The sequence below is a fragment of the Oratosquilla oratoria genome, chromosome 32, assembly GCF_046742065.1.
Source record: "Oratosquilla oratoria isolate Oo_2021 chromosome 32, ASM4674206v1, whole genome shotgun sequence".
Classification (NCBI taxonomy): Eukaryota; Metazoa; Arthropoda; class Malacostraca; order Stomatopoda; family Squillidae; genus Oratosquilla; species Oratosquilla oratoria.
Genome location: NC_134808.1, coordinates 28,224,797 through 28,249,983, shown reverse-complemented (window position 1 = coordinate 28,249,983; position 25,187 = coordinate 28,224,797). Strand labels below are relative to the sequence as shown.

The 25,187-nt window shown below is 36.8% G+C and overlaps 4 non-coding genes across 4 annotated transcripts; all 4 read left to right on the top strand.

The window, feature by feature from the left end:
• The first annotated feature begins 3,069 nt into the window (after positions 1–3,069).
• LOC143017650 (U4 spliceosomal RNA) lies at positions 3,070–3,213 on the top strand. The gene has a single exon (XR_012965680.1). It is a non-coding gene; the product is annotated as a U4 spliceosomal RNA (small nuclear RNA).
• An 8,275-nt stretch (positions 3,214–11,488) lies between these two features.
• LOC143017653 (U4 spliceosomal RNA) lies at positions 11,489–11,632 on the top strand. Its single transcript, XR_012965683.1, has one exon. It is a non-coding gene; the product is annotated as a U4 spliceosomal RNA (small nuclear RNA).
• A 4,974-nt stretch (positions 11,633–16,606) lies between these two features.
• Positions 16,607–16,750, top strand: LOC143017652 (U4 spliceosomal RNA). The gene has a single exon (XR_012965682.1). It is a non-coding gene; the product is annotated as a U4 spliceosomal RNA (small nuclear RNA).
• Positions 16,751–22,660: 5,910 nt separating this feature from the next.
• On the top strand, positions 22,661–22,804 carry LOC143017649 (U4 spliceosomal RNA). Its single transcript, XR_012965679.1, has one exon. It is a non-coding gene; the product is annotated as a U4 spliceosomal RNA (small nuclear RNA).
• Positions 22,805–25,187: the final 2,383 nt, after the last annotated feature.

The following is a 25,187-nucleotide window of genomic DNA, read 5'->3' as shown; positions in this document are numbered from 1 at the left end:
TCAGGACTAGTATAGAAAGTCCGTATGAAAAATCTTCTTTACATCCTTTTGGCATATATTTTTCTTCCTCTCCAATTTGTTCTCGTGACTTCTTGTCTCCTGTGTTCAGTCTCTTCTTTCACGTTTGCCTTTCCAAGATGGTAGGATCTTTCGGCATGAGTTTTATCTGCAAGGCTGAGATATCTTTTGTATTTTCTAAGTATTGTTGGTATTCTTCATTGAGCGGACACTAACACCAGCATGCATGATCATGTTTGTCATATACTCTGAAATAATACACTTGGTCATTTGCTAGAAAATTCCTGAATAATTCTTCTTCGAAAGGTCCATATGCAGACATTTAAAAAATTAAAGTTACCATTTTCTAATGGTTATATTGTCTGCGCAATTCATGACTCGAACTGCATGATTTCTCGTTACTTCAACTCTCGTGGGCGGGGAGTTGGGTGTGTGTACAAAGGATTACAAAGGCGGAGCACGCCAACAGGAGATCCGGTCCATATCCAGGTCGGATGCGAAAAAATCATAATAATGATAAATAAATAAATGAAAACATGATAATGTAGATAATAAATAAAATACATAAATAAATGCATAGGTATAGTTAAGTAATAAACAAACAGGTAAACAGTAAATTATAATAAATTGACATATAACTAATAGTAACTGAGTATCAAGCAGATAGTAGTAAACGGGCACATGATAACAAAACAAATAAGTCATTACAGCATCTTACAAAGGAGCATGCCGACAGGAGACCTTTTGGTCCATAACTAGGTCGGATGCGAAAACATATAATAATGATAAAGAAAAATATATAAATAAATGATAATAAATAAAATAAAATGCATAGGTATAGTTAAACAAACAGGTAAATAGTAAATAATAATAAATTGACAGGTAAATAATATTAAATGAAAATCAAGCAAATAATAAAACCAAACAAATAATAAGGGAACCCGGAGACAGCGGCTAGCAAGTTCGAAAACCTGGAAGGCGGCTTTTGTATAAAGGTTAGACATAACAACAACTATGTCACAGGAAACACTGTACGAAGACGACAATTTTATCACAGTCCTCAGATGGGGGGATATGTTCGATTTGCACGGATGGTAAAGGACTTTTGCCCACTCTGTGCAGAAGGGACAAAAATAAAATTAAATAATGAAAAGCTCAGGAGAGGTGTAATGTTGCATTTATTATTCTCAATCGTGCTGGAACAACGTATTGCATCTGTTCCTAACATAGAAACAACAATCACACGGAACACAGACATATTTCATATTGCACCTTCACTATTCCACTTATCTTGAAAGATCCATGCACACTAAGTTACCTTTAATAACTATCCAGCTCCTTTCCATTACTTTTGCCTGAACTGGGCAAGTGCCCTACACGGTAATCAAAATCCTTATTGAATGCGTTTGAAATTTTATAATATATAAATGATTCAAGTGATATCGCAAGCCTATCATTACTGTTTTTTCAACGAGAGCAAACGATAGTCCCGACCAGTTGTCAAATGACCATTAAGCGATAACGAAACATGCATACTACTTACGTTTGTGGAGCCCCAATCGGTTGGGGTGTGGGGGAGGGTGGTGGTGGAAATGTGTGTGTGTGTGTGTGTGTGTGAGGTCACAGCATTACCCATAGATCGGTCATACATGAGCTCTCACCTAAGAAGGTAGTAGCTGTCGATGACAAGTCCAGCACGTGATCCAAGACCATGAATTACACGCGCACACACACACGTTCATTGAGATTACTACTACTACGACAATTACTACTACTACTACTACTACGACAATTACTACTACTACTACAACAACAACAACACAGGAGTATAAGCTAATAATTAAAGTCATACCTATCATTTCCGTCCACGTCTTGAAATGTCCCACGGATTCAACATGTAAATACAGATTTCCTTGCTCATTATTTGATATAAATTATACTTAATACTCAAGTTATACTAAAGTATGTTTTCTTGTACAAATAAATATGTCGAATACTTGACAACAAACGGTGCATTTTATGTAACGCTCCGTCTGAGAAACTCCCAACTCGTATGCAAAATAACGGTCATCACCAAATATTCAAATTACCCAAGTTTGAATATACAAGGAACTGTTGATTATTTATTTAGCCTAGATCTAAGTTCTATGGCTAATGGTGTGCCTTATTCTTAATTTGTGTGCGAAGAATTCGGAGAATCATGACAGGATATGACGTCATACTAAGATTTAGTATAATGCATTGGGTGGGGGCCACATTAATACGGACATTTTGGAGTTAAGCTTTCTAGCCTATATTTGTTATTTTAAGAAAGTGGGTTAACAATTTTCATTATTTGGATCCGGTCAAACATGATATGTATTGATGTTTTAGTATTTACTTAGTTGTATTTTGCGGGAAGGGGAGCTACGCTCGTGATGTCCCCCCTTTGTATCTCGCAGTGTTTAGTTTGATCTTTAACTCGTGAATGTTTTTTGCGCACACTATTACATTGTCCAGTTTGTTCCAAGTGTCCACCACTCAATGTGGAAAACAGTTTTTCTTCAGATCTCTTCTGTAGCTATGTTTTTATGATTTACTTTCCACGTCCTCTTGTGCTTCTCTTGTCCCAGTTTAACAAGTCCTCTCTATCAAGTATTTCTGTGCCTTTCATGATTCTGTAGATGGTCAGTAGGTCACCTAGTAATTCGTGTGTGGTGATAATGTGTTTCATGTAGCTAGCTCTTGTTTTCCTCAAAAATAATTTGTGTTGAAGGAAATAGGAACATGATCTAAGCAATATGGTTTCTGAATTTATTAAGGAAGCTTCAGTTGCCAATTAGTGAAATAACATAAGAGTAGACAAATCTCGGTTATTTGATATATTGTGAGTAAAGTCGTCCTTTGCAAACATTGATTTATTTATTGTTACTAATCGTGTTTGAGCTGTAGAAATATAAGGAAGTTTATTTTGATCAGTGAAATTGGTGTTTCCATACAAATGGAATGGATCGTCAGCTGGGGAGCCTCCATTCCTTGTGAACTAGAGCCTTGAAATATTTGTATTACGTTAGCTTTGCGCAGTGGCAGTATCGTAACCAATGAGGTCCTACCGAGGTGCGATTATTGCTAGTTGAAAACTTTTCCCAATACCCCGCCTGTCGACTTGCTCTTTTGTAAGTCGGCAATGGCAATTTTTAGGAGCCCGTAAAAGGGCTATCTAACACAACATATAAGAAATCAATGACGTCGAGCTTAAATAGCAGCATCGAAATTATTTATGGAAGTAGGGATTGTAGGTCGGATGTGACATACTTTTTCCCAGTCAGTAGTAATGTTACGTCTGGAAATACTTGCTAATTAGTGAAATAAGAGTAGGCAAATATTGGATGCTACTATAGCATGAGGTCTGCCGCCATATGTCGCACAGTGTTGCCACTCCAGAATTTCGGAAAACACAAGATTGTCCCTCCAAAAACCACAAGATTGACCTAAAAGACATAATATATTTTTTTTATAGTACGTGAATATTTTCTCGTGTTACAATATGAAAATATGTACTACAATATTGTCTTACCTAGGATTTACATGTAGACCTGTAGTGGAAGCTCCTCCACATCTTCGTCCACTTCTTCCAACTTGGAGCAACTATCCATATAGCGGTGGTGACACTTTCCACTTTTGATGTCACTAAGCAGAGATTTTGATGGGCTCCAATTGCAGCAAGATCCCTCTCTAGCGATTGTTTGGTTTGCAACAGTTTCAGTTAATAACCTGTTGGAATGCTTGGTTTTGATTATGTTGATTTTCGAAAACATTCGCTCAACTGCAACTGATGAATGTGGCAAGACCAATATATCCCGCATGAATTCTGTAAGGGTAGAACATTTTGCTTCGCCTCTTGCATCCTTTACTTCAAATAATTCTTGCCAAAAAGATGTTGGTGACAGGCTTAATTTTCGAAGACTTTCCTTGACATGCAACAGATCTTCCCACTGTCCTTGCAAGGTCTGACTCTTTCATCAGTGTAGGGAAATGAACAGGCAAATGTGCAATTGATGTAACTTTTCGCTGTGGGGAGAGAGCAACTTTCGAATCAACAACTGAGAGTTGCGCTAGGACACCATCTTCTTTTAGGGGAAATTTCATTCTTATTTGCACACACAGTTCCACTAGGAACTTTTGGCAGTCAGCAAGGAACCTTACTTTTCTTTCCCCTACTGGATCTTTCACCATCAAAGCTTCACATCTTCCACCAAGCTTTGTTCTGTTCAAGTCAAGGTATAGAGATACATCACGAGGGTTAATCACAGATAGTTGACACTCAAGCACTTCATTCTTCTCAAACATACGTAGGATGCTTCGATATTCATCAGAAATCGAGGAGTAGAGTTTACTAAGCCTGAAGCATTCTGCTTGGAATTCTGTGTTCATCTTATCCACTTTTCCAAGTACGTAGTTCAGGAACAACAACATGTGTCTAGTTCCCCGATTTAACATTGTCTTGTATATTTGTGAAGCCCCATCGAATTTATCTGATTCCGAAAGAGATTCATAAGATCATCCCACTGCTCAAGTACTCGAGATATTACCTGCCCTCTAGACAACCACCGAGTACGTGAAAGTTTTAGAATTTTGTGCTTCGGGCTCTGAACGACCTCTTGAATCAGTTTAAACTGGTGCTGACGTTTGCTACTTCGCGAAAAGTAACAGCAAATGTCCTTAAGAAAGGCTTCAAGGAAGGATGGCAAGTGTGGAAACATGCATGGCTTGCACACAGCGCAAACGAATGGGAGACACAGCCAAGAATATACACGGATGGTACATCTCCCTTCAAGCGTGCCTGAAAACCACTACGTGCACCCATTATCGCTGGCAAAACCAATATGTTTGTAAGTGGTGTCTTTGCTTTGAAACCATTTTTGTACAACTTTGTACAAACTTTCTGCACTGACATCTTCAACCTCCAAGATGTCTAATAATGCATCCATCACTTTCCACTTGTTCTTGTCGTAGTATCTTACCATGACAGCAAGTATCTGCGACACTGATACGACTGTGCTTTCGTCGATCATCAAAGAAAACTTGTTTTTCTTGCACATCTCCGTAACTTCTTCCCGTTCTTCCCACGCTAATCCATATTGCATGACATATGAGGCTTTTGTTTTTTTCATAGTCATTTTCTTTGCAGTTTCACAGTCAGGAAACATCCTTTTCATTACCTCAATCAAATGGTCTACCTGGGAAAATGCTATTCCATGTTCTGCCATATATCCATACAACAATAATTCTGCATTGTGAACTTTATCTTTCGGGTCTTCCACCGCTTTCTTTATGAAATGCTGAATATTCACACATTTTTTCTTTGATTCATATTTTTTTTATATGCTTTGATGTAGCTTTGTGGCTTATCAAACCAACTTTGTTAGGATTCTTTAGCTTGGATTCACAGACTACACAATGAACAACATACTTATCTTTGGGATCTGGCTTGATCCAGTCTTTTAATTCAGGATCAGTTAACAAGTCCTTATTAAATGACTGGCTGTACCACATCTTCTGTTTTTATTTTATTTTATTTGTTTATTCGGCGGAGTTCTATCTCCACAGGCTTGCGGTAATAGAATCACTCATTGTTGCCACTTATCACTGCACCCGTTTGTAACCGCGATCTTCACCAAATTGAGCAAGGTATAAATAAAAAACAAAATGATAATGTAAAACATGACATTGAAACTCAAAATGTCTCAAAAAGAAATAATCACGAGTTTCTTAAAACCATGTACTTTAATGCTCGTAGTATTAGGAACAAATTTCAAGAAATACAGGCGTATGTCAAAAGCGAAAATCTCGATATGATAGGAATAACTGAGACATGGTTAAATGGTACAGAGTTCGAAGCTGATTTTAATATTGCGGGATTTAAACACTTTCATCAGGATAGAAAACACAAGAAAGGTGGGGGTGTTCTGTTGTACGTTAAAAACAATGTTCATGCTTGTGTTTTAGAGAAAGTGAAACAGGATGCATATGATAGTTTGTGGGTTGAGTTAACCCAAACAAATGGACAAAAAATGAATGTAGGTGTAATATATAGGCCAAAGACATTATCATTAGCAGACGACAAACTGTTATTTCAAGAAGTGTCTAGTTTCTGCAACCGGGATTCATTGATAATGGGTGATTTAAATTTTACTGACATTGATTGGATGACCCTTGAACATGGCCATATAGGTAGTCGCTTGATTGATTTTCTTGGTGACAATTACTTAATTCAGCATGTAAAAAAGCCCACAAGATATGGAAACTTACTCGATCTATTGATCACTAGCCGCGAAAGCATGGTAACTGATATAGAAGTCGGTGAAACTGTTGCAAATAGCGATCGCAACTTAGTTAGATTCAAACTCCTAAAAAAAATTAGAATAGATACTTGTGTTTCTAAAATACCCGATTTCAGTAAAGCTCAGTTCATAGGACTACGTCAGGAGCTTCAGTTTACAGATTGGGAAGCAAAATTAAACGAAAGACCTGTAGATCAGATGTGGGAAATATTTGAAAATACGCTCACTAAGATGATTGATACTTACATTCCTTTTAAGGACAGACGTTCCCCAAATCAGGCTCGCCCAAAGTGGCTCGACAAAGAAACTGAAAAAAGTATTGCTAAAAATAGACAGGCTTATAAGAAATATAAGTGCTCGGGTGCATCTAATGACTATGAAATTTATGTATCAATACAGAGAGATTTAAAAAAGACAATAAGAAAAAGAAAACGACAATACGAAATGAACATCGCTGATAAATCCAATGAGAATCCCAAAGAATTCTATAGTTACATTAGAGATAAAAAGGTTGTTAGGAATCACATTGGTCCACTATTATCTGCTGACGGTCAATGAATGTGTAATATCTTAAACAATTATTTTAGCTCGGTATTCGTAAACGAAACACCTCAAAGTGAACTCCAAACTGACCTGTGAAAAGTCTAGGGTAAACTTACTACGGTAAATAAAAAAAAAAAAAATAAAAAATAAAAAAAAAATAAAAGGTGTATAGATAAACTCAAAGTTAATAAAACACCAGGGCCTGACGTTGGCATCCAAGAATCTTAAAGGAAAGGAAAAATGAGATTGTTGTTCCATTAGAAATGATTTTCAAGAAATCCATCATATCCGGAGATGTCCCAAGAGAATGGAAGCTAGCTAACGTTACTCCCATATTCAAAAAACGTGACAAAAAGAAGCCAAATAACTATAGGCATATAAGTTTGACTTTTATCGTAGGAAAAATAATGGAAACTATCATCAGAGATGCTATCGAACATAATTTAGAAAGTAACCTTTTGATAGATGATGGCCAGCATGGTTTCAGACGGAAACGTTCTTGAGTGACTAACTTACTCGAAATCTACAACACAATTATCTCGAATTATGAAAAAAGAAACAATATAGATTTAATATATCTAGACTTTGCAAAAGCTTTTGATACCGTCCCACACGAAAGACTACTTACCAACTTAGCTTTACACGGAATAAGTGGTAGCCTATTAAGTTGGACTAGTAATTGGTTGAATGGTCGAAAACAGAGAGTTGTTTTAAAGGGAAAAACTTTTAGATGGAAAAATGTTACAAGTGGAGTTCTTGGTCCACTTCTATTCATAGTATATATAAATTATTAGACCATGGACTAAAATCTGCTGTTTCCAAATTTGCTGATGATACAAAACTGTGCGGAATGGCAAATTCAAGAAGATTTAGATAAATTACAGGAATGGTCTGAAAAGTGGCTAATGAAATTTAACACAAGTAAATGCAAGGTAATGCACATAGGTAAAAATAACAGTAAGTACGATTACAAGTTATTTGGAAATTCGTTAGCAAAAGTGGATAGTGAAAAAGATCTCGGCGTAATTATCAGTAATGACCTCAAATCAAATCATTTCAGCCTCTGAGAAAGCAAATAAGATTCTAGGACTGATTGCCTGGTCTTTCGATTTCAAAAGTCCATCACTCATTAACAAGCTATATAAATCGTTAGTTCGTCCACATTTGGAATATGCTGTTTCCGTATGGTCATCGAATCTCATTAAAGACATTGACAGACTGGAAAAAGTACAACGGCGAGCCACAAAACTGATTCCAAATATAAAAAATAAATCTTACGAAAATCGACTAAAACACATGAATCTGTTTTCCCTAAAAAAGCGTAGACTCAGAGGTGACTTGATACAGGTCTTTAAAATTCTAAAGGGAATTGACAACATCAAAAGTGACAAAATTTTCACATTGAATGAGAATTAGACAAGAAACAATGGTCTCAAACTGTCCGGAAATAGATTCAGTTTGGAAGTAGGTAGAAACAACTTTGCCAACCGTGTAGTTAATGAATGGAATAAACTTACTGCACAGGTAGTGCAATGTAGTTCAGTTCGAAGCTTTAAGAATCATTTAGATAAACACCTAAGCAATATTTGTAGACATGGACAACGATACGCCTATACTATCGAGGGCCAGCTCTATTGGGTTTTAATCGAATACATGAACAAGTAGAAAGGAAAAAATATGCCTGTATTAATAATTATTATTTGTCTATATTGGAAATAATACACTTTTCTCAGGATAGGGGAAGCACAGCCGCTAACTTCATTTGTAACAAGCCTGGCAGCGGCGCTAATACAGTTAGAATGCTTGTTGAAATAGGAGTGCCATGTTCAGAGAAGAAAAACAAAACATATCATATATGACGTAAGGGAGTTTTGTAGTAGCTTATAGTGTTTGCATCTTCTGCATGATGTGCATTCACTGCCGTGCGCCATGTGGATCAAAACATCTTAATTTACCAGAACGATCAGGCGACGATAAATACATTATTCCGGGCATTATTCATGGCCTTGTTATTAATTAATTTGTTTTAGACATTGATTAATTGTATTACTGCTATGTATGTAGAATTATAGCGCAAAATAACAATCGGTGGCGAAAAGTCCAACGAATGGGTGGCGAAATGTCTAGCATGTAATACCAATGAGTGGCGATAAGTCTCGGTGGCGATCTAAACAGGTGGCGAATTGTCAAGGGGGCGAATGTGAACGGTGGCGAAAAGCCATGTAGCCGATGTGACCTCACACGTGCGGAAACACACCCAACTCCCCGCCCACGAGAGTTGGAGTAACGACCCGCAGCACAGCGAAACAAATTATTTCGGCCCTGGACGGGAGTCGAACTCGGACCGCTGAGTTAGTAGTTGAGAACGGTACCACTGCGCCGTCGTGTGTGTGTGTGTGTGTGTGTGTGTGTGTGTGTGTTTCCCGTGCCCTACTTTTCGAAGGAAGGCCGAGCTGGGGAAGGGGGAAGATGTGGCTTTTTAATATTTAAGTGTCAAAATATGCGGGTAGAAATACTTGCAAGGATACTCTGACAAATGACTACATTGATAGTGTAAATCTACAGCCAACTTGATTGTATGCATTTCTAGTACTATATTGTTAAATATTAGGTAACTATGTAGAGGTATGAAAGGTGGCAAGGGACATGGAACTGCCTAGTGTACTTATGGTCTTTTGCAGTTTCCTCCATTCTTATGTTGACGAAACTCATGGGGCTATGCCTCTATTCTCTCCAACTAGGATACCTAGTTTTGAATTCCCTTGTTGTTTTTAGTTTGGGTAATTTCGTATTCAGAACTAGTATAGGAAGTCCGTATGAAAAATCTTCTTTACATCCTTTGGGCATATATTTTTGTTCCTCTCCAATTTGTTCTCGTGACTTCTTGTTTCCTGTCCCATTCCAAGATATCAATTACCTTTAGTAACTCGCAGTAATGTCCAGTCCCTTCTTTCACGCTTGCCTTTCCAGGATGGTAGGATGTTTTGCTAGAAAATTCCTGAAGAAATCTTCGAAAGTTTTAAGATGATATTACAAGGTCCATACACAGACATTTAGAAAATTAAAGTTACCATTTTCTAATGGTTATATTGTCTGCGCAATTCATGACTCGATCTGCATGATTTCTCGTTACTTCAACTCTCGTGGGCGGGGAGCTGGGTGTGTGTGTGTGCATGTGTATGTGTGAGGTCACAGCATTACCCTTGGATCGGTCATACATGAGCTCTCACCCAAGGGGGTAGTAGCTGTCGATGACGAGTCCAGCACGTTATCCAAGATCATGATCAATTACACAAACAAACACGTTCATTGAGATTACAACTGCTGCTGCTGCAGCTGCACAGGAGTATAAGCTAAACTAGCTACATACCATAAATATTTTGGTGAAACGTCCACAAAGACTAATTTTAAATAAAGTCATACCTATCAGTTACGTCCAAGTCTTCCAATGTCCCACGGATTTATCATGTAAATATAGATTTCCTTGCTCATTATTTGATATAAATTATATTTAATACTCAAGTTATACTAAAGTATGTTTTCCTGTACAAATAAATACGTCGAATACTTGACAACAAACGGTGCATTAAATCCCCAACTCGTTTGCAAAATAATGGTCATCATCAAATATTCAAATTATCCAAGTTTGAATAGACAAGGAACTGTTGCTAATTTATTTAGCCTAGATCTAAGTTCTATGGTTAATGGTGTGCCTTATTTTTAATTTGTGTGCGAAGAATTCGGAGAATCATGACAGGATATGACGTCATACATTGGGTGGGGGCATTTAATTATATTAGAACAGAAAATAACATATTACTTGAAATTTTTAATTATTAGATCCTTGGCTGTCTGTTTATGAGTCTGACACGTATGATTCACGTACTGTAGTATGGTACGTTTGTTAATCATCCCAGTTAACCAATATTAAGTAATTATTTATGTTCGTACATTATAATAATAAGGTACGGTAGCCTTTCATTTGCTGATTTACAGTAAGGAAAATACATTTGTTTGGGTCAATTGTTATTTTTGTGTTCCCAATTTAAATAAAATAAGTAACAAACTAATTATCTATCTTTATCAGTATAATCTCAAATGATATGTCTTCGATCGTAAAGTTGGCCCTCCATACCAACAGAGTCGTGCTAGTGGCCCTTTGGGATAAAAGGTTGCACACCCCTGCTGTAGATGGTGAGTAAGTCACCTAGTAATTCGTGTATGGTGATCATGTATGCTTCATGTAGCTAGCTCTTGTTTTCCTAAAAAAAAAAAATTGTGTTGAAGGAAATAGGAACATGACCTGAGCTATATGATTTGTGAATTTATAAAGTAAGCTATGAACAGGTGACAATGGGCTTGAAAGTTGCCAATTAGGGAAATAACAGAGTAGACAAATCTCGGTTATTTGATATATTGTGAGTAAAGTCGCCCTTTTGCAAACATTGATTTATTTATTGTTACTAATCATGTTTGAGCTGTAGAAATATAAGGGAGTTTATTTTGATCAGGGAAATTGGTGTTTCCATACAAATGGAATGGACCGTCAGCTGGGGAGCCTCCATTCCTTGTGAACTAGACCCTAGAGATATTTATGTTATGTTAGCTTTGCGCAGTGGCAGTATCGTAACCAATGAGGTCCTACCGAGGTGCGATTATTGCTAGTTGAAAACTTTTCCCAATACCCCGCCTGTCGACTTGCTCTTTTGGAAGTCGGCAAAGGCAATTTTTAGGAGCCCGTACATGGGCTATCTAACACATCATGGAAGAAATCAATGACGTCGAATCTAAATGTATGCATCGAAATTATTTATGGAAGTAGGGATTGTAGGTCGGATGTGACATACCTGTTCCCAGTCAGTAGTAATGTTACGTCTGGAAATACTTGCTAATTAGTGAAATAAGAGTAGGCAAATATTGGATGCTACTATAGCATGAGGTGTGCCGCCATATGTCGCAGAGTTGCCACTCCAGAATTTCGGAAAACACAAGATTGTCCCTCCAAAAACCACAAGATTGACCTAAAAGACACAATATATTTTTTTTATAGTACGTGAATATTTTCTCGTGTTACAATATAAAAATATGTACTACAATATTGTCTTACCTAGGATTTACATGTAGACCAGTAGTGGAAGCTCCTCCACATCTTCGTCCGCTTCTTCCAACTTGGAGCAACTATCCATATAGCGGTGGTGACACTTTCCACTTTTGATGTCACTAAGCAGAGATTTTGATGGGCTCCAATTGCAGCAAGATTGGAGCTATTGTTTGGTTTGCAACAGTTTCAGTTAATAACCTGTTGGAATGCTAGGTTTTGATGATGTTGATTTTCGAAAACATTCGCTCAACTGCAGCTGATGAATGTGGCAAGACCAATATACCCCGCATGAATTCTGCAAGGGTAGACAATTTTGCTTCGCCTCTTGCATCCTTTACTTCAAATAATTCTTGCCAAAAAGATGTTGGTGACAGGCTCAAATTTCGAAGACTTTCCTTGACATACAACAGATCTTCCCACTGTCCTTGCAAGTCATCAAGGTGTGACTCTCACCAGTCGGGAAATGAACAGGCAAATGTGCAATTGATGTAACTTTTCGCTGTGGGGATTTCAAGGAAGGAAACGTAAACAAACACTATGAACAACGGGGAGTATGCGATTCATATAAGGGTATACTTGGATAGACCTAATTAGGTAGCAAAAAACATGAAACATGATCACATTTTTTTCTTATTAATAAAAACTAAAGATTTGTTGGATTTTAAGAAAAAAAAAAAACTACAAGGTCGAAGCAAAAAATACAAGATCTAGTAGGAAACCATAAATAATGTGACCTGTCCACGTGACCTGACCTAGCCTAACCTATTTGTGTCATTTTTAGAAGATGTATGAAGTGTGTATCGCTAGAATAAATGTATGATAGCATGTTTATTTTTACATTTCTTTCTTTAATATGAATGTAATTAGAAATCCAATTATCTAAGTCATTCCTAGGATAAGTACAAAATATGTGTTTATCGTTAAAATAAACGTATGGAAATGGTAGACCTCACGCTATAGTGCTAACGGGAGGTAGACCTCACCAAGGTCTAAGTAAACAGGTCTAACCGCTGGAGCAGTTCTGCGCAGCTTCTGACGTCATTTGGATGCGTCCATTTTCTCTTTGTGATACACTGAAGAAAACTGTGAAACGCCAAGGAAGACAGGAACTATAATATTTTATATATTATATATCATATATTCATATATATAGACAGGAACTATAATATTTTATATATATTTATATATATATTTTATATAATATTTGTCAGAATATAACTAATTGAGTGGAGCGGTGCGAGCGAAGGCGACGTCATTTTCGAACGACGGACCAACTTCAACTGACAGCTATAGGACCCGCTAACCCCACTTTGAACAGCCAGGTGACGTTCACGGGCTCGCTGCGCCAACTCCCTCGAAATTCGGTCGGAAGTGGTTAGACCTTATATTCTTAGATCTTGCCTCACACTATAGTGAGGCGACACGTTTTGGGTGGGGCGACACTTTTGGTGAAAAGGAAAATCCAATTCCCCCTAATGTACTTTTAATGCATGATTTCTTTATGACGAGTTGTGTGTATGAATGATGTGTGTATAAATGTTGTTTTGCGGATGAATGTTCCATGTGAATCGTGCTAATGACCATCAGATGTGGAAGGTGGTGATAGTGGTGGTGTGTGTGTGGGGAGGGGGGGACACATTTCAATTCGCCTCGGGGCGGCACTTACCATGTCGGGGCCCTGGTAACAATGAATTAATCATTGTTTGCAAAGGGCGTTTTTACTCACAAAATATTAAATAACCGAGATTTGTCGACTCTTACGTTATTTCACTAATTGGCAACTTTGAAGACCATTATCACGTGTTTATAGTTTCCTTTATAAATTCAGAAACCATATAGCTCAGGTTATGTTCCTATTTCATTCAACACAAATTATTTTTTTGAGGAAAACATAAGCTAGATACATGAAACATACATTATTACCACACACGAATTACTAAAACATCAATACATTATGTTTGACCGGATCCAAATAATGAAAATAGTCAATCCACTTTCTTGAAATAACAAATATAGGCTAGAAAGCTTAACTCCAAAATGTCCACCCAATGTTGGTGCATTATACTCTTAGTAAGACATCACATCCTGTCATGATTCTCCGAATTGTTCGTACACAAATTAAAAAAGGCACACCATTAGCCATAGAACTCAGATCTAGGCTAAATAAATTACCAACAGTTCCTTGTATATTCAAACTTAGGTAATTTGAATATTTGGTATTGACCGTTATTTTGCAAACGAGTTGGGGATTTCCCAGACGAGCGGTACATAAAATGCACCGTTTGTCGTCAAGTATTCGACATATTTATTTGTACAGGAAAACATACTTTAGTATAACTTGAGTATTAAATATAATTTATATCAAATAATGAGCAAGGAAATCTGTATTTACATGATAAATCCGTGGGATATTAGAAGACTTGGACGGAACTGATAGGTATGACTTTAATAATTTAAAATTAGTGTGTGTGGACGTTTCACCAAAATATTTACGATATACAGCTAATTTAGCTTATACTCTTGTGTACCCGTAGTAGTAGTAATAGTAATTATACGTGTGTGTGTAATTCATCATGGTCTTGGATCACGTGCTGGACTTGTAATCGACAGCTACCGCCCTCTTAGATGAGAGCTCATGTATGACCGATCTATGGGTAATGATGTGACCTCACACCCAACTCCCCGCCCACGAGAGTTGGAGTAACGACTGGCAGCACAGCGAAACAAACTATTTCAGCCCTGGACGGGAGTCGAACTCGGACCGCTGAGTTAGCAGTTGAGAACGATACCACTGCGCCGTCGTGTGTGTGTATTCACCTCGGATCTGCTGCAGTCTCTGTCGAGACAGCCAGACACGACCCTACGGCAGTGTGTGTGTGTGTGTGTGTGCAATAAAACCACTTGGAAAATAGAATGTAAGGTGACCGAACGTTTTCGTCTATTTTTAAGACATTTGAAAATGTCTTAAATAGGCGAAAACGCTCGTTCACTTTTCATTTAATTTTCCAAGTGGTTTTATTACACATTTTGTGAATCACGTGTTTTTTATTTATTCGTATATAAATGACAGACAGGCAGACAGACTTTATTTGGCAATGAAGTAATGTACATGAAGTGCAAATAATGACAAGAACACATCGTTCGGAATAATAAATGCGAATTACCGAGGATAACACAAAAAGTATATATATATATATATATATATATATATATATATATATATATATATATATCTATATATATATATATATATATATATAGCTATTTTGGTGAAACGTCCACAGACTAATTTAAAATAATTAAAGTCATACCTATTAGTTCCGTCCAAGTCTTGAAATTTCCCACGGATTTATCATGTAAATATAAATTTCCTTGTTCATTATTTGATATAAATTATACTTAATAGTCAAGTTATACTTAAGTATGTTTTCCTGTACAAATAAATATGTCGAATACTTGTCAACAAACGGTGCATTTTTTGTACAAGAGTAAATCTCCGTCTGGGAAATTCCGAACTCAGTTGCCGATCCTCAATTCAATATAACTGTCATCACCAAATATTCAAATTACACATGTTTAAACATACAAGGAACTGTTGGTAATTTATTTAGCCTAGATCTAAATTCTATGGCTAATGGTGTGCCTTTTTTTATTTGTGCGATAAGAATTCGGAGAATCCTGACAGGATGTGACGTCATATTAAGATGTAATGCACCAACATTGGATTGACTATTCTTATTATTTTGGATCCGAATTAACATGATCTGATGTTTTGGTAATTCGTTTGTGGTGATAATAATGTATGTTTCATGTGCAGAAAGAAGGAGAAGAATTATGAACGACATTGTAAACATGATTTAGTTTCAGCTGCTGGACACGATATTTTACAGGTAACATTCCTACCTTGCTAAATTCTTCTATACCAATGTGACTACGTTGAGGTACTTTCATGCTAAATTTACCTCAACGTAGTCATATTGGTATAGAAGAATTTAGCAAGGTAGGAATGTTACCTGTAAAATATCGTGTCGAGCAGCTGAAACTAAATCAGAATCTAACTCAACGTAGTCATATTGGTATAGAAGAATTTAACAAGGTAGGAATGTTACCTGTAAAATATCGTGTCCAGCAGCTGAAACTAAATCATGTTTACAATGTCGTTCATAATTCTTCTCCTTCTTTCTGCACTTATCGCACTTCATGTATATTGATTCTTTGCCAAATAAGCTACTAATTATTATTACTATTAATAGTAGTAGAAATTTGTTAAAGGAAATAGGAACACAACCAGTTAAATGGCTTTTGAATTTATAAAGGAACCTACGAGCAGTGTATTTGGTTTGGGCAGATACATAACGGTTAGAACAGGTAACAATTGACTTCAGTTGCCAATTAGTGAAATAACAGAGTAGACAAATTCGGTTATTTAATATTTTGTGAGGAAAGTCGCCCTTTGCAAACATTTGATAAGTTATTGTTGTTAATCAGTTTTGAGCTATAGGAATATAAGGAAGCTTATTTTGGTCTGTGAAGTCGGTGTTTCCATACAAATGGGATGGATCGTCAGCCGGAGAGCCTCCGTTCGTTGTGAACTAGACCCTCAAGTTATAATATTAGTGTTAGCTTTGCGCAGTGGCAGTATCGTAACCAATGAGGTTCTACCGAGGTGCGATTATTGCTAGTTGAAAACTTTTCCCAATACCCCGCCTGTCGACTTACTCTTTTGTAAGTCGGCAAAGGCAATTTTTATGAGCCTTTAATTGGGCTTCCTAAATAACCATCTTTGAATGTCTTGCTCAGGATAGTAACTACAATACATTCAAAACTGTATTTTCTATGATTAATTTAGTTCTCAGTATGTGAAGTATCACGAGTAGACGAAGGTCATATTATTTATAGTAAAATCGCCCTTTGAATACGTTGTTACTCACAGGTTTGAGCTAAAGAAATACAAGGAAGTTTATTTTGATAGGTGAAAACGGCGTTTCCTTACAAATGGGATGGACAGTCAGCCAAGCCTCCTCTCCTTATGAACTAGTCTCAAGAAACCCCATTAATTGTGACGCGCATTGCGCAGTAACGATTTCGTAACAAATGAGGCATAACCGAGGTTACGGTATTACCAATATAATGGTGACTTTAAAATGGTCCGTATTTGGGTTTTATATCATCCAAAGAATATTTGGAGAAAATGTCCTACAGGTATATTCTAGCAAATGACCAATATTTCAGAGAATATGACAAACATGATCATGCATGCTGGTGTTAGTGTCCGCTCAATTAAGAATACCAACAATACTTAGAAAATACAAAAGATATCTCAGCCTTGCAGATAAAACTCATGACGAAAGATCCTACCATCTTGGAAAGGCAAACGTGAAAGAAGAGACTGGACAATATTGCGAGTTACTAAAGGTAATTGATCTCTTGGTAGCCCCATGAGTTTCGTCAACATAAGAATGGAAGAAACTGCAAAAGACCAGAAGTACACTAGGCAGTTCCATGTCCCTTGCCACCTTTCATACCTCTACATAGTTACCTAATCTTTAACAGTATAGTACTAGAAATGCATACAATCAAGTTGGATGTAGATTTACACTATCCATGTAGTCATTTATCATACTATCCTTGCAAGTATTTCTACCCGCATATTTTAACATTTAAATATTAAAAAGCCACATCTTCCCCATTCCCACTATCAATTCCCCAGCTCCGCTTTCGTTCGACGAGTAGGGCACGGGAACCACGCAACACACACACACACACACACACTTCAACGAACGGACGGCATAGACGACGTTCTGAAGAAAAAGTGAAATTTCGTGGATCCCAAAGCAAAGGAAGTACCTATTGTATTTACAGGGTTGGGGGGGGGAATTGCTCGTGGTGTAGGGAAAGTAAGGAAAAAGGAGAAGGGGAGGGATTACTGAGGGAAATGGAAGGAAATGAGGAAGGTGAGGACGTGGCCCAGGCAGGCAGGCAGGCAGGCAGGCCCAGGCAGGCAGACGAAATCTAAACAAACGAGGGCCGGACCTATTTAGCGATGACGAAATGTCTAACAAAAATGTAAAGATTAGAAGTATAGATAAGAGCAATACAGTAGAAGATGATGAGAATATTTTCCAGGGATTTAAAGAGGGTGGGGGGGACACAAACCCCCCCCCGATTAACAAGACTAGAAGAGAAACTCGATAAGATGATCGAGCACTGGGAATTTAAGTTCGGTCACGTTAACAACATTGTGCAGAGAGTTGAATAATTGGAAGAACTAGAGAAGGCGAACAAAAACTTAACTAAGGAAATTGAAGAATTAAAAAAACAGTTAAAAGAAGAGAATAAAGTCTTAAAGGAGAATAATAAGGAGAACAAGGAGGGTTGGAAAAAATCCAAGAAAATAGCAAAGATGCATTCACTGACATAATCAGACAGCAAATGAATGAACAAACTGAAGACTCAGTTATTAAAGTGATGAGACAGAAGGAGAATATAGTAAGAGACTTAGCAGACAGAAAGAAATGTATAATTATATTAGGAATGGAAGAGAAACATAACCCAGATAGAACCACAAGAATCAAAGAGGAAAATGAAAAAGTAAGAAATTTACTAGAATTAGTTCAGGAAGATGAACCAGAAATAATGAAAAATCGAAGATAAATTCAGGCTCGGGAAATATAGTACAGACAAAACCAGACCAATTAAGATTAAATTCAGGTCACAAACTACGGCTGAGAATATCTTATCCAAAACAGGGAAACTAGCAACAAGTGAACAATATAAAAAGGTATGGATAAAAAGAGAAATGAATAAAGAGGAAAGAGAGGAAGAAAAACAGAAAAGACTTGAAGCTAAGGAAAAAACGAGATAAGAACGGAGTCAGAGAAAGAGAGATTCTATTGGAGAGTAGTGAATATGAAACTAAAGAAAGTCGACATACAAGAGAAAAACAAAAGGGAAACAGAGAACACAATGGAAGTGACAGAAAACTAAGAGTGTCTTACACAAATATAGATGGATTAATAACAGGATTGAATGAGCTGAATGATTATTTGAAGGAAAAAGAACCAGACATAATGGGAATTGTAGAAACAAAATTAAAAGGTCCACTACCACCCAACAGTGTAGGACATGATGCATATAATTATTGGATTAGAAACAGAGTGAAAAAGGAAGGGGGTGGAGTTATGTTCCTGACTAAGAAGGATATAAACGTGAAGTGTGTCACATATGGAAAGAATACAGTAGAGATGATAATGATGGAAGTAGAAGACAGAGATAAGAAGAGCAGAAAGTTTGTGATAAATTATGTTCCCCCGAAAACAGCCTCATGGGAAGAGAGTGAACATAAAAGTATGTTAGAGGACACAAAGATAGCATTAAACAAGATAATGGAAGAGGGAGGAAGAATAGTTATGATGGGCGACTTTAATTGCAAAGAAATCTGCTGGGAAGAAATGACAATAAAGGGTGGAGACGGCTCATGGGGAAACGCTCTACTTAAGATGGTTACTGACCATACAATGACACAATGGATACAGGAGAACACTAGGTATAGAAATGAAGAAGAGCCATCGAGACTAGACCTAATAATTACATCTGAACATAGAATAGTGGACAAAATTGAATATAAAACACCAATAAGTAAAAGTGACCACATATTGATTGAACTGGAACTTAATGAAGAAAAATATATGAAAAGAAATGAACAATATAGAAAAGGAAGAATGATGTATGAAAAAACAAACTTTGATAAAATAAGAGAATTCTTTCAAAAGGAAAACTGGGAAGAAATATACAAAGAAGAAACAACAGTAGAACAGAAATGGAATGTCTTGACAAAAAATTACAAAAAAGGAGTGGAAAAGTATGTCCCAAGACAAAACAAGAAAAAGAATATGTAAAATGCTGGTACATCAAAAGTTGTAGGGAGTTAAAAGACAAAAGAGACAAAGCCTGGACCAGATGGAAAAAAGACAGAAGACCTGAAAAATGGAAAATATATACCTGTTATAGAAATGAATATGTACAAACGTGCAGAGAGGAAAAGAGAAAATATGAAAAAGATATCATAGAAAAGTGTAAAGATCAACCAAAACTATTCTACAGATTTGTAAACAATAAACTGAAAACCAAACAAGACTTGGAGAAATTAAGACAAGAGGGAGTTGAATACACTGAGGAAATGGAAATGGCGGAAATTATGAACAAACATTTTAAATCAGTGTTTACAAGGGAGAACATACAACCTGAAGAGAACGAATGGAAAGAGAAAGTCCCCCCTATGGAAGAAATAGAAGTAACAAAGAATGAAATATTAACACACTTGAGTAATCTTGATGTCAGAAAATCGCATGGACCAGATGAAATAGCAAACTGGATACTGAAAGAATGCAGGAATGAACTGGCAGACAAAATACATAGCATACTAAACAGTTCCTTGAAAGAAGGAAAAGTTCCAGAAGATTGGAAAAAAGCAAATATAGTACCTATATATAAAGGAGGAAATAAAGAAGAACCTACCAACTATAGACCAGTCTCTAACAAGTACAATAGCAAAAATTTGTGAAAGAATTATCAAAAGTAGATGGGTAAAATATTTAGAAAAAAACAAAGTGTTAAATCCAAGGCAATTTGGATTCAGACAAGGACGATCATGCGTCACCAATTTAATATGTTTCTATTCAAGGCTAATAGATATAATACAAGAAAGAGATGGATGGGCGGACTGTGCATTTCTAGACCTAAAGAAAGCTTTTGACAAAGTACCACATAAGAAGTTGCTTAAGAAATTAGAAACTGAAGGAGGAATACAGGGAAAACTACTAAATTGGATGGAAGACTTTTTGCAAGAAAGAAAAATGAGAGTAGTGATAAGAAACCAGCACTCAAAATGGGATGAAGTAATAAGCGGTGTTCCACAGGGAACAGTTCTGGCCCCAATAATGTTTGCTATATATATTAATGATATGGATGAAGGAATTGAAAGCTATATGAGCTTCTTTGCAGATGATGCAAAACTACTGAAAAGAGTGAAAACTGAAGAAGATTGTGAATCACTACAGAGAGATCTAAATAAAGTACAAGAATGGAGTAGGAAGTGGGAGATGGAGTTCAATACAAAAAAGTGTAGTATAATGGAATTTGGAAAAAGCAAAAACAGAATAACAGGAGCATATAAATTGGGAGAAGAAGGAATTAAAAAAGTAGAAAATGAGAAGGACCTGGGAGTCATTGTTATGAATAATATGTCACCTGAGAAACATATAAATAAGATTTTTGGAGAAACTTATAATTTAATAAGAACAATCAAAGTTGCATTTACATACCTGGATGAAGAAATGGTGAAGAAAATCCTAATCACCCTGATAAGACCAAGATTGGAATATGCAGCAACGATATGGTCACCAAGTACAAAAAAATGTATAAGAAAACTTGAAAGAATACAAAGAGCAATTACAAAATTGGCACCAACACTCTCAAAACTATCATATGAAGAGAGACTAGAAAAACTTGAACTACAGACACTAGAGCAAAGAAGAGAGAGAGGAGATTTGATAGCTATTTACAGAATCATGAAAGGCATAGAAATAACTGATAGAGAGAATCTGATATAATGGGATGACAGAAATACAAGAGGACACGGAAAGAAAATAAAAAAAGACAGCTATAGAAGAGACTTGAAAAAGAACAGCTTTCCTCACAGAGTAATAGACAGTTGGAACAAGTTAGATGAGAAAGTGGTGTGTGCAAAAACAATACATGAATTTAAAAATAGTTTAGATAAAATGAGATATGAAGACGGGACACTACGAGCATAGCTCCCCTTCCCGTAAAATACAACTAGGTACAACTAGGTAAATACACTTCAACGAACGGACGGCATAGACGCAAAGGAAGTACCTATTGTATTTACCGGGGGGGGAATTCCTTGTGGTGTAGGGAAAGTAAGGAAAAAGGAGAAGGGGAGGGATTACTGAGGGAAATGGAAGGAAATGAGGAAAGTGAGGACTTGGCCCAGGCAGGCAGACGAAATCTAAACAAACGAGGTCCGGACCAGTTTAGCGATGATGAAATGTCTAACAAAAATGTAAAGATTAGAAGTATAGATAAGAGCAATACAGTAGAAGATGATGAGAATATTTTCCAGGGATTTAAAGAGGGTGGGGGGGGGGGGGACAACGATCATGCGTCACCAATTTAATATGTTTCTATTCAAGACTAATAGATATAATACAAGAAAGAGATGGATGGGCTGATTGTGCATTTCTAGACCTAAAAAAAGCTTTTGACAAAATACCACATAAGAAGTTGCTAAAGAAATTAGAAACTGAAGGAGGAATACAAGACAAACTAATAAATTAGATGGAAGACTTTTTGCAAGAAAGAAAAATGAGAGTAGTGATAAGAGATCAACACTCAAAATGGGATGAAGTAATAAGCGGTGTTCCACAAGGAACAGTTCTGGCCCCAATAATGTTTGCTATATATATTAATGATATGGATGAAGGAATTGAAAGCATTGATTTATTTATTGTTACTAATCATGTTTGAGCTCTAGAAATATAAGGGAGTTTATTTTGATCAGTGAAATTGGTGTTTCCATACAAATGGAATGGACCGTCAGCTGTGGAGCCTCCATTCCTTGTGAACTAGAGCCTAGAGATATTTATATTATGTTAGCTTTGCGCAGTGGCAGTATCGTAACCAATGAGGTCTAACCGAGGTGCGATTATTGCTAGTTGAAAACTTTTCCCAATACCCCGCCTGTCGACTTGCATTATTGTAAGTCGGCAAAGGCAATTTTTAGGAGCCCGTATAAGGGCTATCTAACACATCATGGAAGAAATTAATGACGTCGAGACTAAATGTATGCATCGATATTATTCATGGAAGTAGGGAATGTAGGTCGGACGTGACACCTTTTCCCAGCCAGTAGTAATGTTACGTCTGGAAATACTTGCTAATTAGTGAAATAAGAGTAGGCAAATATTGGATGCTACTATAGCATGAGGTCTGCCGCCATATGTCGCACAGTGTTGCCACTCCAGAATTTCGGAAAACACAAGATTGTCCCTCCAAAAACCACAAGATTGACCTAAAAGACACAATATATATATATTTTTTATAGTACGTGAATATTTTCTCGTGTTACAATATAAAAATATGTACTACAATATTGTCTTACCTAGGATTTACATGTAGACCTGTAGTGGAAGCTCCTCCACATCTTCGTCCACTTCTTCCAACTTGGATCAACTATCCATATAGCGCTGGTGACACTTTCCACTTTTGATGTCACTAAGCAGAGATTTTGATGGGCTCCAATTGCAGCAAGATCCTCCCTGTCTAGCGAGTGCTTGCTTTTCAAGCATTCGGTTTGCAACAGTTTGAGTTAATAACCTGTTGGAATGCTAGGTTTTGATGATGTTGATTTTCGAAAACATTCGCTCAACTGCAGCTGATGAATGTGGCAAGACCAATATACCCCGCATGAATTCTGCAAGGGTAGAAAATTTTGCTTCGCCTCTTCCATCCTTTGTTTCAAATAATTCTTGCCAAAAATATGTTGGTGACAGGCTCAAATTTCGAAGACTTTCCTTGACATACAACAGATCTTCCCACTGTCCTTGCAAGTCATCAAGGTTTGACTCTTTCACCAGTGTCGGGAAATGAACAGGCAAATGTGCAATTGATGTAACTCTTCGCTGTGGGGATTTCAAGGAAGGAAACGTAAACAAACACTATGAACAACGGGGAGTATGCGATTCATATAAGGGTATACTTGGATAGACCTAATTAGGTAGCAAAAAACATGAAACATGATCACATTTTTTTCTTATTAATAAAAACGAAAGATTTGTTGGATTTTAAGAAAAAAACTACAAGGTCGAAGCAAAAAATACAAGATCTAGTAGGAAACCATAAATAATGTGACCTGTCCACGTGACCTGACCTAGCCTAACCTATTTGTGTCATTTTTAGAAGATGTATGAAGTGTGTATCGCTAGAATAAATGTATGGAAATGTATGATAGCATGTTTATTTTTACATTTCTTTCTTTAATATGAATGTAATTAGAAATCCAATGATCTAAGTCATTCCTAGGATAAGTACAAAATATGTGTTTATCGTTAAAATAAACGTATGGAAATGGTAGACCTCACGCCAAGGTCTAAGTAAACAGGTCTAACCGCTGGAGCCAGTTCTGCGCAGCTTCTGACGTCTTTTGGATGCGTCCATTTTCTCTTTGTGATACACTGAAGAAAACTGTGAAACGCCAAGGAAGACAGGAACTATAATATTTTATATATTATATATATATATATTATATATCATATATATTATATATTCATATATATAGACAGGAACTATAATATTTTATATATATTTATATATATATTTTATATAATATTTGTCAGAATATAATTAATTGAGTGGAGCGGTGCGAGCGAAGGCGACGTCATTTTCAAACGACGGACCAGCTTCAACTGACAGCTATAGGACCCGCTAACCCCACTTTGAACAGCCAGGTGACGTTCACGGGCCCGCTGCGCCAACTCCCTCGAAATTCGGTCGGAAGTGGTTAGACCTTATATTCTTATATCTTGCCTCACGCTATAGTGCTAACGGGAGGTAGACCTCACACTATGGTGAGGCGACACGTTTTGGTGGGGCAACACTTTTGGTAAAAAGGAAAATCCAATTCCCCCTAATGTACTTTTAATGCATGATTTCTTTATGACGAGTTGTGTGTATGAATGATGTGTGTATAAACGTTGTTTTGCGGATGAATGTTCCATGTGAATCGTGCTAATGACCATCAGATGTGGAAGGTGGTGATAGTGGTGGTGTGTGTGTGGGGAGGGGGGACACATTTCAATTCGCCTCGGGGCGGCACTTACCATGTCGGGGCCCTGGTAACAATGAATTAATCATTGTTTGCAAAGGGCGATTTTACTCACAAGATATTAAATAACCGAGATTTGTCTACTCTTATGTTATTTCACTAATTGGCAACTTTGAAGACCATTATCACGTGTTTATAGTTTCCTCTATAAATTCAGAAACCATATAGCTCAGATTATGTTCCTATTTCATTCAACACAAATTATTTTTTTGAGGAAAACAAAAGCTAGATACATGAAACATACATTATTACCACACACGAATTAATAAAACATCAATACATTATGTTTGACCGGATC